At 50.7% G+C, this 5,391-nt stretch overlaps 1 protein-coding gene across 5 annotated transcripts in view; it reads left to right on the plus strand.

Annotated features, from left to right (window-relative positions):
- Positions 1-5,391, plus strand: part of COQ8A (coenzyme Q8A) — a 47,672-nt gene that overhangs the window by 15,607 nt on the left and 26,674 nt on the right. Inside the window, exon 1 of one of the 5 annotated variants that reach the window (XM_024739168.1) lies at positions 704-754. The exons of the other annotated variants lie outside the window; for them this stretch is intronic. The gene's annotated coding sequence lies outside the window, so the exon portion shown is untranslated. Of the gene's footprint in view, positions 1-703; positions 755-5,391 lie in introns of those variants that run through there. 5 annotated transcript variants of the gene reach the window in all.

Raw genomic sequence — 5,391 nt, forward strand, 5'->3', positions numbered from 1 at the left:
GGCGGGGGGGTGGGGGGGGGGGGGGGTAAGGGGGGTGAGGTCAGTTCTGGACATGCCGAGCTTGATGCCTGTGGGCCATTGGGTGGTGCACAGCTGCGGGACAAAGCCTGCTCGGGAGAAGGCTTTAGTGAGCTTCACACACACTCCCCAAGACAAAGGGCTTGCTGTGCAGCTTGCTTTTGGGTCCTTACACCAGTCATCCCATGGCTTCCGGGGCAGCTCAGGATGGGAAGAGACAAGAGGAGGGCGTGATGGCTTTTAGAGGTATAGACACTCTGGCTTTGCTTGGATGGGAGCTGGTCTGCCTTGTCACACTTTATACTTACGAAGGGGGTTGAACAGTGGCTCAGTAAATTCATGCACTGTCCCTGGCTTATTGTCACCTCATGAGAAGAGACAAGTGACAGATGGTGAGTTCTGGCTGTGAAGGGGGGGGCTTGGGGGTGCATATGGGAACCCTCCCCCCAAATAAAATTCCCCCATGTGGGTCCTGGTGGAAAGGTTTATGATGCCTTCATTTGTTTAATGCTTGTCAAGATTGCCTGTTTTATGTATGTATGTGTGTATGTATTTATTTTTGGCCGTGCCACACGGCTTGCAGGATCTTAGTTCCCCGACTAAGATGGGGCCACTGAACCTGGGCCACTGCAGTGAAAGTGCTAAGTCCTAACCACTGGACCACCAGGGAATTTCCATATATTTTTAAAAAGAACACAACTCATTGCTGCTGATACATCTTATTGCATCTGGCCAGGTAGGCATCACTTGGTGGTTTTTTTGTTTGTTTTTGTTTTGTTTTTTTTTTTAGTTTTGGAGACTAGATTTGAAGGTCCTCATACCCCAGATAATTTCCAGCTAATGGAGTCTCTGAGTCTGTTTTTCAACATGAATGAAATGGTATCTCAGAAGTCTCTTTGGGAAGGTCAGAGAGTGAGGGTTCAGCAGGAAAATTTCCTCTTGGAGCTTGAGGACTCATGTCAGGGGACACTGGCTGTGCTTCTTTCTCAGTCTCTGTCCCTGGGGAGTGGTGAGCTGTATTTATTCCAGTTCTTTCTCTCTCTAGACAACAACTTTGTGCACTTCCTTTATAGCACTTTAGCATGTTAGGGCTGGAAAAAGGGCCTGGTGAGCCAGCTGAAGCCCCCTCTTGCTATGGAGGGTGAAGAGGCGAGCAGCACACGTAGTGTCAGTGGCTGAGCCGTCCAGGCTCCCAGGCTTTGCCGCTGCTCAGCTGCCTCCTGTGCACCTGGTCCTCGTGTGTCGGCCTCAGTGGGCCTCTGGCCGTCTCCGGGGTGTCTGTGCCCGTTATAGATGTGCCTGCATGCTCCTGCAGCTGTGAGCACCCCGGGGCCAAGGGCAGGTTTATCCCAGAACCTGCACAGACTAACCCAGAGTGCTGGGGGGAGACATCAGTGAACGGGTGTTCAAAGAATTGACCAAATGACTATTTTGGTGCTGGTACCTAGTGGGCACTCCCAAATGTGAGTGCCCGTCCTCCACCCTCACCGCTGTATTCACTGGTCCTCGCTCAGAGGAGACCGGGCGGCGCCCAGGCGTTCTAGGGCGAGTGGGTGAAGAGCCTGACTGCACCCTCCATCCCTGTATTGCTCCTCCGTGAGGTCCCGAAAACCCATTCAAGGACCAGCAGGGTGAAGCGGGGTGGGCGAGGACTCTAATACTTGTAGATGAAATCGTGGTGAGGATAAGATTTTAAACTTGTGATTAATGTATCTTGGGGGCTTTTGAAAATCAAAAGCCCCCAAAACACATTTTTGATTTTCATTTACTTAAGGTCCTGATGAAATTGCGTGCTGGTGTAGCTGAGTGCCTGGCGCTCGTGCATTCCTTTTGCGGGGTTTGCCCCACCATTCAGGACAGCTGAATTCTGAGTCACGTTGGGATTCTGGTGCGTTAGAAGTAGGGTTTATGAGAGCCAGTTTTTGAAAACCAGGAGGTGAACAAAGTTCTGGAAAGGTATTTCCTCTGGCATTTGTTCGCCTTCCCACCCCTGCTCCTTGAGGGTAGGCACTCCTTTGCAAAAAAATAGCTGGTATTGACTAAGGTCACTTTGTACCCAGCAGAGCAGCATGTGGGGAGGTTTGGGGACAGCGTCCCTTGAACATTAGGTAAATAATCCTTAAGGCGGCTGGCACGGGCTGCGGTTTAGAAATGTGCATCCACCTGTGAATCTGCTCACAACGACAGACTGTTTATGAGCAGCATCTGTTAATGTGAGAAGGGGAGGGGCTGCCCCATAGTAGCGGGATGGTAGCTTTCCGTGATGTCATTTCCATGTGGATGGAGCCTGCCTTCCCAGGGAGCTGGCTCTAGTTCTCCTCCATGACGGCACTCGCTGTCCCGGGTGAGACGGGAACCCATGGAAAGTTCTCCGGTATGAGGACACAACCGTTCAGGCAGGAAGAAAGGCATAACTAATTAATTTTTAATATGTACTTTTTAAAGATGACGTATTATTTATTTATTTATTTTCCACTTTGAAAGTGGGATATGTGAACTAAAAGAGTTAGGAAGGGCTTCCCTGGTGGTGCAGTGGTTGAGAGTCCGCCTGCCGATGCAGGGGACACGGGTTTGTGCCCTGGTCCGGGAAGATCCCACATGCCGCGGAGTGGCTGGGCCCGTGAGCCATGGCCGCTGAGCCTGCACGTCTGGAGCCTGTGCTCCGCAATGGGAGAGGCCACAACAGTGAGAGGCCCGCGTACCGCAAAAAAAAAGAAAAAAAAAGAGGAAAATACAGTTAGGAAAATACTGCAGGAGACCATTATTACTCATATGTCTCAAATGCAGGAATTTAATTAAAAACTTGGTCAGTTTATTTAACATTGTTTCCTCTTTTGAATTTTAAAAAAATCATCGTCATAAAGTAGGTATAATCCTGGCCCATCACAGAACTATGCTCAGAGTTGACATACTTAGAGACCAGAAAAGTTAGGACTGGACTCTGGTGGGTTCCAGAGCTGCAACTGCAGAGTGCAGGACCAGAAATGGGTATTTCACAATGAACTGCAGAGCTAGGGCAGGGGAAACTGGCCAAAAAAATCGCTTATCAGCTTTGCTCTAGTGAAACTTTAGTTTGTGGGTATGATAACTTGGGTGAGCAGTTTAGGCAGAATTAGTTTTAAGCCTGAAAACAAAGTCTGAGTCAAATAGGTCTTATATCAGTTACCAGACAGGGTGAGGTTTTGAAATTATCCAGGTTTGTGGCTTATGGGAGACTGTTGCCTTGGTTATCTGGATTGGATTTAGAGGTGAGCAAGGGGAAAGCCTGTTTCTGGGGACCCCTGGGGCAGTGGGGTATGGTGGATGGTCCACCAGCAGGGGTCTTTTTGAACAGATGGGGCTGGGGCCCTGGCCTCTGCCATTGCATGTCCCTGGTGTCTCTTTCAAAAACCTCTTTCCTCAAGAGTGAAATGTGTCTGTGTGTGTCCGGGGCCAGGGGGCAGGGGAGCTGTTGAGAGCTGGCACCAGCTGCATTTGAGCTCTGATTACATGCTGTTTTCCCAGTCCTAGACATTTGGTCTATGGGGCTCACACTTGTTTACTGCCATAAGGTGCAGAAGCCCAGAGTGGAGCCCAGGGTGTGAAATAGCACCAGGTGATGGGCAGGGCTAGCTCCCCCTTCTCTCTCCTGTCTCCTTCAACGGTTTGGTCACCTTCCAAAAACCTCCTTGGCTTTGATTAGGGTACAGGAGGTCCACTTGTGTCTAATCAGTACCCTGTCCCTATGGGGGTGCCTTGGAGTTGGTGGACCGAGCATTTGGGGAAGCAGTGTGGTGTGGTGGGCACAGAGCAGCGGAGGGCAGGTATCAGACCCCAGGGCCACCGTTCAGGAGCTGAATGACCTCAGCCAGTTAGTTAACCTCTCTGACTTTGGTTTTCTCCTTTGTGAAATGGGGGCAATAACATCCATGTCATTTAGGTTGTTTATAAAGATTAAAAGAAGATGAAGCCCAGTGCCTGGGCGCTGCTTTCCTACGAAGGTGAAGGGTTCTCTGAGGGCAGGTTACGGTGGGTCATCTTAATTTCTAGGCTCCTGTGCATTCCTGGGTTTCCCTGGCTATCACTACAGCTCTCCTTTTAAATAAAAGTAGCTGTGTCTCATGCTCAGGAGCAGAGCGGATCTGGGCAGGAGTCTTTGGACTGACTGGGGCTGGCTCCCCATGAAGGGCAGGTGGGAGCGAGCCTGAGGTTTTTGGAAGGCACGAGAGTTCTGGTTCAGATCCTTGTCAGTGCTCTCGCCTGACCTTCCTGTCTGTTAATTCGGGCCCTTCTCAAGTCAGCCTCCGTGCGTTTGTGCACAGGTTTGTTCCTGCAGGTCTCCTGCCTGCTGTGCCTTCCACACCTGCTCCTCTTATCTTATCTCTGAGACTCCTGGCAGATCCCAGCTCCTCCCTGCCCCTTGGCCAGACTGCTCCCTCCCCACTCTGGGTTCTCCTGCTCCTTTCCTTTTTGTTTTTTGTTCAGCCACCTTATTTTACCTTATCCCTCCCAGCACACAGCTCCAGGTAGGTCTTGAGAAATGCTTGGGAGACACACCCCAACCCTGTGCAGCACCCTGTGTACTCTGGCTTTCCACTTCTTTGACCCTGACATAAACACGTTTTATGCTGTGACCCAGGAGAAAGAAGAGAGCGCATGCGCACGCGGAGGGGAGCCAGGTTTCAGCCCCAGTCCTGCCCGCAGTGTGCCCTGATGCTTCCCTGTCCGACATCATGTTGGTGTTGTTTTTAATGCTGGTTAGGATTTTCCAAGTGCATTGCTCTGTGGTCTGGACTGCAGTTTGAAAACACTGGCTTGGGGAAGAGTTGAGTCTGAGGGCGGGCAGGGGCTCTGGTTGTCCCTTGGTGGGTGTCTGTCAGAGGCTTCATTGGGCAGAACAAGAGTGGCTGGGCAGGGACAGGCAGCCCCTGAGGAGTTGGGCTTGGGGCCCCTGGGTCCCTGCAGGGAACTGCAACCGGAGCAGGTGTTCCTGAAACCATGCACCTCAGACTGGGACTTGAACCCATGTGGCCAGGACTCAAACCCGGTCAAAACCCTGACTGGGACTTGAACCCATGCAGCCGGGACTTGAACCAGGCCCAAACCCGCAGTCTTCCAACTGAGATCACACACCTGGTTTCAGGACTTAATGAAGCTCAGGTTCTTTTTCTTTGTTATTGTTGTTGTCGTTGTTTACCTATTTTATTTTTTACCTTTAAATCCTTTTATATACTGGACGATCTCCCTGTTGGTTTTCAGGGGGAAATCTTTTTATTTTTTAATTTTTTATACAGCAGCTTCTTATTAGTCATCGATTTTATGCACATCAGCGTATACATATCAATCCCAATCGCCCAATTCATCACGCCCCCCCCCCCCCCCCGCCCCCTCTTC

This window comes from Neophocaena asiaeorientalis, unplaced genomic scaffold (assembly GCF_003031525.2).
Source record: "Neophocaena asiaeorientalis asiaeorientalis breed wild unplaced genomic scaffold, Neophocaena_asiaeorientalis_V1.1 scaffold347, whole genome shotgun sequence".
Classification (NCBI taxonomy): Eukaryota; Metazoa; Chordata; class Mammalia; order Artiodactyla; family Phocoenidae; genus Neophocaena; species Neophocaena asiaeorientalis.